The sequence below is a fragment of the Gopherus flavomarginatus genome, chromosome 1 (assembly GCF_025201925.1).
Source record: "Gopherus flavomarginatus isolate rGopFla2 chromosome 1, rGopFla2.mat.asm, whole genome shotgun sequence".
In the NCBI taxonomy this organism is placed as follows: domain Eukaryota; kingdom Metazoa; phylum Chordata; order Testudines; family Testudinidae; genus Gopherus; species Gopherus flavomarginatus.
The window spans coordinates 136,889,181-136,903,829 of NC_066617.1; the positions used below are offsets into that span (position 1 = coordinate 136,889,181).

General features: G+C 41.2%; 1 protein-coding gene and 1 non-coding gene across 2 annotated transcripts in view; both read right to left on the reverse strand.

The window, feature by feature from the left end:
* The window catches only part of LOC127057265 (potassium voltage-gated channel subfamily KQT member 1-like), an 816,867-nt gene that overhangs the window by 205,652 nt on the left and 596,566 nt on the right, over positions 1 to 14,649 (reverse strand). The gene's annotated exons all lie outside the window — the stretch shown is intronic.
* Positions 3,001 to 3,128, reverse strand: LOC127043383 (U6atac minor spliceosomal RNA). Its single transcript, XR_007772243.1, has one exon. It is a non-coding gene; the product is annotated as a U6atac minor spliceosomal RNA (small nuclear RNA).

The following is a 14,649-nucleotide window of genomic DNA, read 5'->3' on the forward strand; positions in this document are numbered from 1 at the left end:
ACGAAATTTCAAAATGAAAAGTCATTTCAAATTGAAATGTTTCTTTCAGAAAACGTCAGAACAAAGTATATTTTTCCTCCCTTCCCCTCTGAAATAATTCAGCAAATTTGACACAAATTCACAAAATGTTTTGGCCCACTTGCCTCTGCATTTTTTGGTGAAAAAAATTTTGGGCAGAAATTCTTGCCTAGCTGTCCATATAAAGAAGTGCATCAGACATTTGAAACCTGAAGACAAGCTTTCACACATACATAATTTTTTCAGATTCTAAATGTAACACTTTATTGCTGGTTTCTATCACACCCATGTCTTGGCCTCAGAATATACTGTGAAAACAAAATGAAAATGCAATTAAAAATAAAAGTCCTTCAGATATTGTGTTTTTAAAGTTATTACTTTATTGTCACCTTCTGGATCTACTTCCCTCCATACGAACTGCAAAAATAAAAAAGTTAGTACTCTTTCATTTGACTGAGTTAATTTAAAACTTGCTGACATTCAGTGTTTAATATCCAGAAACAGTCCTGTGCAAATCAGACCAGCAGAGAAATGGTCTACAATTGATCTTCAGGTCTTTGAAAGCATCATCAAATGTCACTTCTTACAAGAAGCACAGTAACTACAGTGAAATAAGCAATATTTTTCATTAGCTGCAGATAACTGTTGCACCCTCATCTCTCTTGTAAAATCCTTCTGCAGTGAAATAAATAATGTCACTCCTGGAATATTTCATTTTAATAATAAGGTTTCACTGCGGATAAAGCTTTTTTCTTTTCATTTCTTTCTTTCTTTCTCCTCTCTCCCCACCCCCAACGAAAGGATAAAACATCACAGCTATGATTAGTTCCTTTGCCAGCAAGCGAGCCTGACTCTTTAATGTAGCTGCTCTGCTCCTTAGCGTTGTTTTCATTATTATTTGCATCCTGCTGCAGATGACTAAGAGATGGTCAAAAGATCAAAGGTTTCCTTTGATGGTTTATATCAAGGATCCCTGCTGTATTAAAAAGGATCTCAGGTCAGGACATTCTTGTTCACATGCAGATCTGAACAAGGGGCTGAACACAGTGATCAAACTGGATGAAGGCTGAACACATTCATCAAAGGGATGACCACACTGAACCAAACAGAAGAGGAGGTTCTACTTCCATAGCCATGACATTAACTAGCGACAGACGTCTCACTGTGGCTTGTTCTTTGATGTGCCAGGACTAGGAAGAACTAGAGAACCTGGAAATGTTACACATTCTGAATTACTCTAGAACTTTAATATTAGATAGATAGATAGATAGATATAGGAAAAGCAATTTCTAAAATTAAAGGATTTTATTGTTTTCATAGGATCACAGCACAGGCAAGTCTTGTGTTACCAAACCACACATCTGTGTTCATAAATAATAATAAAGCAGTTACCATGTGCATTTCACCTTGAAAACATTTACAAACATCAATAAACTAATCAGCACAGCATCGCTATGAAATAAAGTACTATCAGTCGCAGCTTGGAAATGGGAAAACTGTCACACAGTGCAAGGCCTAGTCTATGCTATGAAAGTCTCCCAGTACAGCTATACTTTTAGTTTACACATAGGCTTGGCCTACACTTTAACTTTTGCTGGCATATTAATGATAGTTAGAAGTACGATTTTTCATCACATTTTTGTACCAGCAAAAGCCCCAGTGTAGATGGTAGCTTACAGCAGCAAAACAGTGCTTTTGCTGGTACAGCTTATACTAGTTTTCTGAGCAAAAAAAGTTATACTGGCAAAAGGACTTTTAAGCTGGTATAACTGCATCTATACAGGGCTTTTGCTGGCAAAAAATCCAAAAAATAAAAAAAAATAAAAAATCACATCCCTCACTGACATTAATGTACCCACATAAGTTTTAAGTGGATACCGAGTCAAAGTGTAAATTCTTAAAGGTCTAGATCACTCACTACTCCCATTACTTTCCTCACCTCAAAGAATCAGGCTCTCAGTAACTTGCTCAATGCCAGTGTCAGAGTCAGGATTAGAACTCAAACCTGGAATCCCTGAACACAAGCCTGGATTCCCAGCCCCCAGGCCTGTGCTCAAACTACACTTCTGTCTCTTAGGTCATCCTACATAGGACATTAGCTACACAGCATGCTGTTTGCCTTTGGTCCATATTGCAACTGGCATCCAACTAGAAACAATATCTCTGAAACGGTTCATTTGACTGTTACATTGTGTTCTCTTTTTTGTTCAGGGGGAGGTTAGAGCAGGATAGCTCAGTGGTTTGAGCACTGGCCTACTAAGCCCAGTATTATGAGTTCACTCCTTGAAGGGCCATTTGGGGAAAAAATCTGTCTGTGGATTGGTCCTGCTTTGAGCAGGAGGCTTGACTAGATGACCTCCTGAGGTCCCTTCCAATTCTGATCAATCTCAGTTTTGGTGGTTAATTTTTTTTCAGATCAATGCAATGAGCAGGCCAGTAACTCGAAGAAAGGACAGGCACTATGATTAAAATAAAGAGGAAGTTCAAAGAAATTGTTGAGGAAACAGCTTTACATGAACAACACAGGGAGGTGTATTTTTATGTTGTCCAAGTAATCCTAGTTATCAGCATGCCATAGAAGAGAATCTGAGCCTACCAAACCACACAGCCTTGGAACCCCAGATATTCTGCATCATTACCTATATTCACCTGTGAAATCATACAGTGGTTCTTCAATTTGGGCCTGATCTAAAGCCTGCTGAAGTAAATGCTGCTTTTCCACTGACTTCAATGGAGCTTGGATCAGCCACAGTTACTGGATTCAATTCCAGAAGGTTTGAAAGGCTTCCACTTAAAATCAGGACATAGAATATCAAGGTTGAAAGGGACCTTGGGAGGTCGTCCAGTCCAACCCCCTCTTCAAAGCAGGACCAATCCCCAGTCAGATTTTTACCCCAGTTCCCTAAATGGACCCCTCAAGGATTGAACTCACAATCCTGGGTTTAGCAGGCCAATGCTCAAACCACTGAGCTATCCCTCCCCCCACAAACTTGGTTAGATGCCATGAAGTAAGTGGCAATACCTTAACCATATGTGTGTTGTAAAGGTCACTAGGACCTCTTCCATCCTTATCGAGGGGAGTGCTAACCTTCTCTCCTTTCATACAACACAAAAAGTGTTGGCTCTTTTCCTTCTCCTACCTAATTTTAAACCCATCTCCATCACATAGCTCACTTAACATCATTTTGTAATATCGCCATCTGGAATACATCATTGCTCTTTGGGGCTAACATATCCTGAAACAGCATCAAGTGGCTAGCTCTAGTGACAAAATTATTCCCCTCTTCTACACCCTGGTCCCAGCTTTCCCTGTTAATTCCATTGATCGGCAATGGAATGAAACAGAACAAATGCTGTTCTGCTACACATGCAGTTTTGCAGATAGAAACACCCAAACTGATCATTTTTCAGTGTGGCTAAGAAGCTGGATTTTGAAAAATGTATTTAAAACCATAAGCACTTCTTAAACAGTCACAGTGAAGGTAATGGAGCTACTTGTGCAGGGCTGGCTCTAGGTTTTTTGCCGCCCCAAGCAAAAAAATTTTGGCTGCCCCTGTCCCAGCCCTGGGCTTCCCTCCCCCATACTCCCCTGCTGTCCCAGCCTTGGGCTTTCCCTCCCACCCCACTAACACCCCAGCACTGGGCTTCTCCCTTTCCCCCCCACCAGTGCCCTCCCCCCACCCCACTGCCACCCCAGCCCTGGGCTCCCCCCTTCCGCCCCACCAGTGCCACCCCCACACCTCCTGCCACCCCAGCCCTGGACTCTCCCCCCACCCCACCTGCACCCTCCTTCCGCCGCAGCCCTGGTTCACTGGTAACTCGCTCCCAGGGCAGGTCATTCAGCAGGAATTTTGGATGTTCACAAAACACAGACAGGATTGGTTCCCATATGGTTACAGAACTGCAGGAAAGTAGAACAATTTTCAGCTTGTGTGACTGGAGGATATCTGGATGCAAGACTGTCCTCCATAAATGAGGAAAAGTTGAAGTGCCTTTATTATTCTTTTGTTCCACTCTTTCTTTCTATGGGGAATTTGCCAATGCAATATCACTGTCTTCCTTTTAAACAAACAAACAAACAAAAAAGGCAATGGCTGTTGAAAATAGCAATTCCAGTCCTAATAACCACTGGGAAGCATTTCTTGCTCAATTTTATTCTACTTTTTCTACAGTTAAGTTACAGTGGATCAGTATATTTGATTTGGGAGAAATGAAGTAACAGCTGCCCAAACTGAGCTTGAGCACTCCTAAATTTTGAGGTGTTCAACTCTGGAAGGCAGGTGCTGGGTGTGTGTGTATGGCGGGGGGCAGCTGTGGGCTCCGCAAGGGAGCACGGCAGCATGGCAGCATGTATGCAGCAGGCATGTCTGGAGCCAGACACGCTGGTCTGAGTGGCATGGTGAGGGGGCTGGGCGGTTGGAGAAGGGGTACGGGGTTCTGGGGGGGCAGTCAAGGGACAAGGAGCAGGGGGGGTTGGATGGGGCAGATGTTTGGGGAGACAGTCAGAGGACAGGCAGCGGTTGGATAGGCATGGGAGTCCCAGGGGTTTGTCAGGGGACAGGTAGGGGGTGAGGTCCTAGGGGGAAGTTGGGGGGGCCCTTAGGAGGGGGCAGTTGGGAACAAGGAGAAGGGAGGCTTAGATAGGGGGTGGGGTCCCAAGGGGCAGTTGGGGCAGGGGTCTCGGGAGGGAACAATCAGGGGACAAGGACCAGCGGTGCTTAGATGGGGGGGTGGGGTCCTGGGGGGCAGTCAGGGGCAGGGGTCCCAAGAGGGGATGATCAGGGGACAGGGAGTGGGGGAGGGTTGGATGGGTTGGGGGTTTTGGGGGGGGCAGTCGGAGGGAGTGGATGGTGGCAGGGTGGGGCTTCCCTCCCCCTGGAGTGTCCTGTTTTTTGAATGTTAAAATATGGTCTCCCTACCATTCACAGCACGCTGCTGCAGGAGATCCCCCTCCTTCCTTTCCAGTTGTTAGTGGCCAAGGGAATGCTGGGAAATGTAGTTCTTCCCTTGCTCCAGGGGTGGCTCTATAGGCAGGGAGCTAACCAAGGAACTACAGCTCCCAGGGCCCCTGTTGGTTCTCAGCTCCCATGCCACCCCTGCAAATGGGCTTCCCCAAGCAGGTGTTGCTTTGCTGGTGCCTAGAGCCGCCCTTGTACTTGTGTTAGTAAAAGCTCACCAATATGGGTAAAGGTTGCTCAATCTAGCCTTGAACATTTGCTATTTTTAAAGAATCACTGAGGGACAGTTTTCTGTGTACATGTTAATCACTCACTCATCTAAAATGTAAGCAAATACTCAACAAGTGAGTTAATTTGAAGTCTTTAATGTGAATTGTCTTTATTTCCCGACAACATATCATGCAATGTAATGAGGTTGCATATTATGAGCCACACTCTTTGTTACATAACTGTCTACTGAGATGCACTTTAATTGATCTGGGGTGCAAGTGCTACTCTGGCAAAATAAAGTTGCTCAGTAACAATTTGAGGGCAAAACACTCTTGTTTATACACCAGGCTATAACCCAGATATTCAACAACTTGAAATAACTTGCAAATAGACTAGTATGTCTGTCATAGACTAGTATGTCTGTTTGCTGTCTAGTCACTTCCAGTTTGACTTCTCATACAGTTCTTCCTCTAACCAGCTGATAAACACCACAAGGTCCACTGAATTTTGTTTCCCACCAAGACTGCATCTTTATCTCTAGGAAAGATTGATGAAATACAGTGTAAGTAAAACTTTACTAGCAAGGGCCTCTGTGCTTTGCTACACCAAGACCAATGTACTGTGGTTGCTTTGTATCTGCCTCATGGAGTTTTCATGAGTGACAGGCTGATAAATGGTCTTTTTAGCACTGAAACTTAAACAAGGAGTGGATTGAGTGAAATCACAACCTGGTCTGGCTCAAAATGACATATCAAGACCATTTCTCAGTGATCAGTTTCCTGATGGCTGAATTAACTGCAGTTTTATCTTGCTCTGTATTAGCTGTTTTACCTCACTTTCACCACGTTGCTTTCTTATCACTGTAAACACTGCTGAGTTACTGTAAACTGCCAAAGGGGCAGAACTTTGCTATCCAGTACATAGCTACAAAAATTGGATTTTCTACTTCAGTTGTCCATTGTATTTGAAACCATCCCAAGAGAAACAGATTTGTAAAACCGCATTTTATCTTGATCTGTGGAAAATGTTATACTTAATAATGAATTATTATTTTCATATGATTTGACATGAATTTCAGCGACAGAAGGCCACAGGGCAAATACATGTAAAAACCCCTCTGTTTAGGCTCTGGTTTTATGTGGTACCTTCAGCTGCCAGGATATAAACCCAAAAGAATTTATGGGAGACCCCTACCCGCCATTCATTTTGGAGTTGCCAAGGTCACATCCAGAATCTGGGGGCAAGCCTTTGAGATTTTTGACATTGATAGGAGGGAGGAATGGAGTGGAAGTCTATTAACAATGCTCCTTGCATCGTCTTAGTCCTTCTCCTAGGGTGAGAGGCCCCTTTAATGAAAGATTGGAGCAGCCCAGTAAATACGTGGGAGGGAGGTGTGACGTTATCTAATTCGAATATAATCATGCAAATCATTGCTGCTACCACTGTTATATAATTGCAACGAATGTTATACAAAGTGTAATGCATGGCCTGAAAGGGTTAAGCAGTTTGCAAACTAATTGACCCAGATTCAACCTTTAGAAACATATTGGTAGCTAATGTCTGTGTTTTTGTAGGTTTACATATATATGTAACAGTCTGTCACTGAGTGATTATAGAAGTTGAAGTGTTCTCCTACTGGTTTTTGAATGTTATGATTCCTGATGTCAGATTTGTGTCCGTTTATTCTTTTGTGTAGAGACTGTTCGGTTTGGCCAATGTACATGGCAGAGGGGCATTACTGGCACATGATGGCATATATCACATTGGTAAATGTGCAGGTGAACCAGCCCCTGATGGTGTGGCTGATGTGATTAGGTCCTATGATGGTGTCACTTGAATAGATATGTGGACAGAGTTGGCAACGGGCTTTGTTGCAAGGATAGGTTCCTGGGAATAGTGTTTTTGTTGTATAGCGTGTGGTTGCTGATAAGTATTTGCTTCAGGTTGGGGGGCTGTCTGTAAGAGAGGACAGGTCTGTCTCCCAAGATCTGTGAGAGTGAGGGATCATCTTTCAGCATAGATTGTAAATCTTTGATGATGCACTGGAGAGGTTTTAGTTGGGGGCTGAAGGTAACGGCTAGTGGCATTCTGTTATTTTCTTTGTTGGGCCTGTCCTGTAGTAGGTGACTTCTGGGTACTCTTCTGGCTCTGTCAATTTGTTTTTTCACTTCAGCAGGAGGATACTGTAGTTTTAAGAATGCTTGATAAAGATCTTGTAGGTGTTTGTCTCTGAGGGATTGGAACAAATGCGGTTGCATCTTAGAGCTTGGCTGGAGACAATGGATCATGTGGTGTGTCCTGGATGGAATCTGGAGGCATGTATATAAGTATAGTGGTCAGTAGGTTTCTGGTATAGGGTAGTGTTTATGTGACCATCGCTTATTAGCACAGTAGTGTGCAGGAAATGGACCGCTTGTGTGGACTAGTTTAGGATGAGGTTGATGGTGGGATGGAAATTGTTGAAATCATGGTGGAATTCCTCAAGGGCTTCTTTTCCATGCGTCCAGATGATGAAGATGTCATCAATGTAGTGCAAGTAGAGTAGGAGCATTAGGGGACGAGAGCTAAGGAAGCATTGTTCTAAGTCAGTCATAAAAACGTTGGCATACTGTGGATCCATGCGGGTACCCATAGCAGTGCCACTGACTTGATGGTATATATTGTCCCCAAATGTGAAATAGTTGTGGGTGAGGACAAAGTCACAAAGATCAGCCACTAAGTTTGCCGTGACACTATCGGGGATACTGTTCCTGATGGCTTGTAGTCCGTCTTTGTGTGGAATGTTACGCAAAAGGATAAATGGACACAAATCTGACATCAGGAATCATAACGTTCAAAAACCAGTAGGAGAACACTTTAACCTCTATAATCACTCAGTGACGGACGTTAAGGTGGCAATTTTGCAACAGAAAAGCTTCAAAAACAGACTCCAACAAGAAGCTGCTGAACTTGAATTAATATGCAAACTAGATACCATTAACTTAGTCTTGAACCGAGACTGAGAATGGCTCGGTCATTATACTAATTAATGTTAAAGTATCCTCACACCTTCATGTCAACTGTCCGAAATGGGCCATCTTGATTATCACTCAAAAGTTTTTCTCCCTTGTTGATAATAGCTTCTCTTAATCAATTAGCCTCTTACAGTTGATATGGGTACTTCCACCTTTTCATGTCCTCTATGTATAAATATCTTCTCACTGTATGTTCCACTCTGTGCATCCAATGAAGTGGGCTGTAGCCCATGAAAACTTATGCTCAAATAAATTTGTTAGTCTCTAAGGTGCCACAAGTACTCCTGTTCTTTTTGCTGATACAGACTAACATGGCTGCTACTCTGAAACCTGTTCACCTAAGGACGCTGACCAGTCAAAAAAGGGCCTGGAACTGTATAAAAACGACTTGGGTCCTAATCCTTTTGATCTCAGATCTACATGATGCTTCATGCAGGGGAAGCTTAAGTCATAAGTCATAAGTCATAAGGCTGAGATCTCCAGTCCTAACAGGATCCACTGAATATGGACATTGGATACAACCTATGGACTAATTCTGAAAGAACTCTTTGCAACTACAAAGCTCACCATCTCTACTATGAATCTGATCTCAGAACTGTATTCATGTCTGTATTTATATAATTTTTTTAAACAATACTCTCTCTCTTTTCTTTTTTAATAAATTTTAGTTTAATTAATAAGAATTGGCGCTAAGCATATATTTGGGTACGATCTGGAATATTCATTAACCTGGGAGGTAATGTGTCCAATCCTTGGGATTGGTAGAACTTTCTTATATGATGATTATAATTTTCAGTACTCCTCATTGTATTTGACTTGGGTGTCTGGGTGGAAGCCTGAGTCTGGGTTGCTTTAAGGGAACTGTGTTGCTGGCTTCTGGGTGACCAGTAAGGTATTATAGAAGCTGTTTTGTGCTGGTTTGGTAAATCAAAGAATTGAAATATACACCAGCTCTAGGGAGTGTCTGCCCCATTCTTTGCAGTTCACTATAATTGAGTGATCTCTGTGTGGCTCCCCTGGGATTCTGGTCACAGGAGGGCTGTCTTAAAGCATCATCAAGAACTTTCAATTTTACAGGTGAAGTCTTTTTCTACCATGGACAAATGTTCATAACTTCTGTTCCAAGGAAGATTCCAAAAGCTTAGCTAAGACTTCATCGAACCTCTTCAAAGGATTTTGTGGTCAGTAAGAGCCTAATCAAAAGCCTTCTGGATTTAAGATTAGGATGAGGTGCATGGGGTCATCCCCACGGCCAGTTAGAAACTGCAAGGATAGTTCTGATTTTCATAAAGCCTATGATCGAAAGCCTTCATTAGAATTTTATTTTTATTAGAACAAAACTGATGCCTTTCTGTTGGGAGACAAAATGTCAGTGGTCACAGCACAGCTGAAGCTTCTCGAAACTATTCTTCCTTATAGGTACATAGGATTCACAACTGTAAGGAATGCAAATCCTTTTTATCCACTGCTTGTCTGAATAATCATAGAAATTCAAGATCTGGATCCATCTTGCACTCACACTATTCCATATGTAGATGAGTGAAGGTGGTTCAAGATACATATTGTGACCTGTTTCAATTATGCATTCCAGAACATATCAATAATCCTCCTAGACTACTCTTTTAAAGCTCTGAATTCTTCAGAATCCTCCCTTTCTTAAGATCCACAAAGTTAGCTTTAAGACACTACTATTCCTGGTGGATAAAACTTGCTTTCCCAACTTTAATTTATTCTACCCTGTTTTCAGTTGGGAGACCTACTAGTTGTAACCTGACAGGCCAAACATGGGGTAGGAAGACAGTTCTATGTACATGGGAAAAGATCAACTTCCTGTTGTAAAATAAGCCACTGAGATATGGCAAGAATACCTAGCAAAGTACAATACGAGTCTGGTAAATTTGGCTTATAAACCACTTACTAATCATCCTGAAGTTAGTAAAAATAGCAAAGCAGTTACACGATGAGACGTCAATGTCAGCAAAGGAGATATATACTAATTCTTTATATTCTAGAACCCTGCTATCTAGATTGGCAGATTCCTAAATCTTATGTTTTGCAGTATCGGCAAATCTGCCATATGGTACTCACATTTTATGGGGATCAAAAAAGTAACAGTCACCACAAAATCTGAAAGCTCCACTGGGGTAAGCCTGGGACAGAATGTACAACCCACACTATTTCATATTTATCAGTCATCACTGGGACCACAAAGAAGAAGATATTGTGAACTGAACCTGCCTGCACTGCAGATCTCAATTTGGATTAGGACACTGGAAAAAGGCAAGGTCTGTTTCAACAGGTTTCCAAGGTTTCAACAAACAAAAGATTAAGAATAATATATACAATTCTTCAAAGAGCTTATTAACTCCCGAGATAGTAGGCCTATGAGACTATGGATGTTCCACAGATTGCACTTATTGCGAAACCTCAAGAATGGACCCTTCCTGCATATCCTCTAGCAGTGTCCAGCTCTGATGAATGGGAATTGTAAGTGGGGTTGGGGGCGGGGGAAGATTGGTGGTACTTCAGAGGTTAGGAAAGCTGTGCTCTCAGTAGACACCAAGATGTATATTGGGCAAAACATTTTGGTTCAAGTCCTGGGTATTTCCTTGCTTTGCAATTAGCAACACTGTTTCAAAAATCAGTTAAAGAAATCACATATCAAGAGGGCCTAGACTGGTCTCTATTTATTACTTCTGATTTTGGCAAGGACACACTTTTTGCTCAACTTCTTGGAGTTACCGTATCATCTTTATTTTCCCTTTGGTTTTAATTTTTCCAGTTCTAGCTTTTTAGGTAATATGGTGCTAGAACCACACTTCAGTTGTGGTGCAAAAGGCAGCCCCTACTATGTGAAATGTTATTTCTACTGGTGTTATTCTTATGAACAGTTCAATCAACAGTCTCTGAAATACAGCTCTCTCTTTTATAGGACATAGTAATCCTTCTTCTCTAGCAGCACTATAAAACATTTTTCTAAGGTATGGGACTGAAAAATAAATTCAAATTTAAACCACAGGGGGATTATTATTATTACTAAAAGCACAAACTAATCAGTTGAGTAAGAATTTGGCCAGAATTCTACAAATAACAATCTTACCCTTGAACAAAATTCCATGAAATATTTAGGACCTATTGATTTCAATGGAAGTTAGATCAGCCCCCGAATGACCCTAAGTAATCAGGTGTAATTTTATATCTAATCTGAAATTACTGACATGCCACATGCCCCACGCATGTAGTAAAGCATAACTGTAGCTGTCAGTAAGCTGAATGGCAGGGGGCAAAAAAGAGATAGTTTTATAAAACTGCCATTTAAAGGAAGTTCTTGGCCTGAAGTGACATCAACATGCAAAACACAAATTAAACAGATGAATGCCATCCCTACACAGGCTGGAGGCATTGGCTACAGTGACCCAAGATCCTCTTACTGCCAACGGCCTGCAGAGGAGGAACAGCAGGCTCCTGAGTCTGGTAGGTGCATTTTAGTTCACCAAAGAAAGTCATATAGGTCTTAAATGAAAGTCAGCGTCACAGTGATCATCAATATCATTACAAAACACATGGACAGATGTTGCACAGTGAGTTATGTATATATATTGAAAATATATTCTTAAAGTCTGTATCAAGGTACTTGTCACCAGCAAAGATGAAGAACAGATTTTATGTCAGAGAAGAGACAATTGTCCATCTATCTGTTTACATGTAAATTGAGTATTGTCTTGTTCACAGTGAGTCTCCTATCACCAGTCTGAACTGAATGTAAATGAATAATTGTAACAATTTCAGAAAGAAACTAACAGGAGGAGAAAAACAGCAGGGGAGGAGAACCTTATTTTGAGGTGCATAACAAAGGTTTGCTTGACTGTTTTTTGGGGCATCCCTCATCTAGGAAATAAATGGACAGCAAATTTGTTTTATGAAAGTGGGATCTCAACTAGGATTGGTTAAAAACATGAGAGAATTTTGGGTGAGATAAGCTTCTTTAGACAAGAAAGCAACTTAGTAGTTAAAGTTTATTCTCTAGAAAGCATGTTATGATTGTGTTTTATATGTAACCATTTGTTTCCAATATCCTTACTCACTATTACTTGATTCACTATTCTTTGATCATAAACTTATTCTTGTTTTCATTATGAATATATCTAAGTACCATGAAGTTAAGCAAAGTGATGGTTTAAGGCCCAACTTAAATGTATACCCCAAATTAAAAAAACACAGTAAAAGAACCAAAAAAGAGCCACCGTGGCTTAACAACCATGTAAAAGTAGCAGTGAGAGATAAAAAGACATCTTTTTAAAAGTGGAAGTCAAATCCTAGTGAGGTGAATAAAAAGGAGCATATACACTGCCAAATTAAGTGTAAAAATGTAATAAGAAAAGCCAAAAAGGTGTTTGAAGAACAGCTAGCCAAAAACTCAAAAGGAAATAACAAAATGTTTTTTAAGTCCATCAAAAACAGGAAGCTTGCTAAAGAACCAGTGGTCCCCCTGGACGATCGAGATACAAATTGAGCACTTAAAGATGATGAAGTCATTGCGGAGAAACTAAATGAATTCTTTGCTTCAGTCTTCAAGGCTGAGGATGTTAGGGAGATTCCCAATCCTGAGCCGTCCTTTGTAGGTGACAAATCTGAGGAACTGTCACAGCTTGAAGTGTCACTAGAGGAGGTTTTGGAATTAAATGATAAACTTAACAGTAACAAGTCACGGAGACCAGATGGCATTCGCCCAAAAGTTCTGAAAGAACTCAAATGTGAAATTGAGGAACTATTAACTTTGGTTTGTAACCTGTCCTTTAAATCAGTTTCCGTACCCAATGACTGGAAGATAGCTAGTGTAATGCCACTATTTAAAAAGGGCTCTAGAGGTGATCCTGGCAATTACAGACCGGTAAGTTTAACGTCAGTACCGGGCAAATTAGCTGAAACACTAGTAAAGAATAAAATTGTCAGACACATAGAAGAACATAAATTGTTGGGCAAAGTCACCATGATTTCTGTAAAGGGACATCATGTCTTACTAATCTACTTGAGTTCTTTGAAAGGGTCAACAAGCATGTGGACAAGGAGGATCCAGTGGACACAGTGTACTTAGATTTCCAGAAAGCCTTTGACCAGGTCCCTCACCGAAGGCTCTTACGTAAATTAAGTTGTCATGGGATAAGAGGGAAGATCCTTTCATGGATTGAGAACTGGTTAAAAGACAGGGAACAAAGGGTAGGAATAAATGGTACATTTTCAGAATGGAGAGGGGTAACTAGTGGTGTTCCCCAAGGGTCAGTCCTAGGACCAATCCTATTCAACTTATTCATAAATGATCTGGAGAAAGGGGTAAACAGTGAGGTGCCAAGTTTGCAGATGATACTAAACTGCTCAAGACAGTTAAAACCAAAGCAGACTGTGAAGAACTTCAAAAAGATCTCACAAAACTAAGTTATTGGGCAACAAAATGGCAAATGAAATTTAATGTGGATAAATGTAAAATAACGCACATTGGAAAAAATAACCCCAACTGTACATACAACATGATGGGGGCTAATTTAGCTACAACTAAAGGAAAGAGATCTTGGAGTCATCTTGGATAGTTTTCTGAAGACGTCCATGCAGTGTGCAGCAGCAGTCAAAAAAGCAAACAGGATGTTAGGAATCATTCAAAAAGGGATAGAGAATAAGATGGAGAATATCCTATTACCATTATATAAATCCATGGTACGCCCACATCGTGAATACTGCATACAGATGTGGTCTCCTCATCTCAAAAAAGATATACTGGCATTAGAAAAGGTTCAGAGAAGGGCAACTAAAATGATTAGGGGTTTGGAATTGGTCCCATATGAGGAGAAATTAAAGAGACTAGGACTTTTCAGCTTGGAAGAGAGGAGACTAAGGGGCGGATATGGTAGAGGTATGTAAAATCATGAGTGGAGTGAAGAAAGTGAATAAGGAAAAGTTATTTACTTGTTCCCATAATATAAGAACTAGGGGCCACCAAATGAAATTAATGGGCAGCAGGTTTAAAACAAATAAAAGGAAATTCTTCTTTACACAGCGCAGTGTCAACCTATGGAACACCTTGCCTGAGGAGGTTGTGAAGGCTAGGACTATAACAGGGTTTAAAAGAGAACTAGATAAATTCATGGAGGTTAAGTCCATTAAAGACTATTAGCCAGGATGGGAAGGAATGGTGACCCTAGCCTCTGTTTGTCAGAAGTTGGAGATGGATGGCGGGAGAGAGATCACCTGATCATTACCTGTTAGGTTCACTCCCTCTGGGGCACCTGGCATTGGCCACTGTTGGTAGACAGGATATTGGGCTGGATGGACCTTTGGTCTGACCCAGTATGGCCATTCGTATGTTCTTATGAATCTTACAAGCTGGCATGTAATGTTCCGTTGAGAAGAGCAGGTCTGGTAATTCTGGGAGTGTTCAGCAGACAAGCGGCTGGACA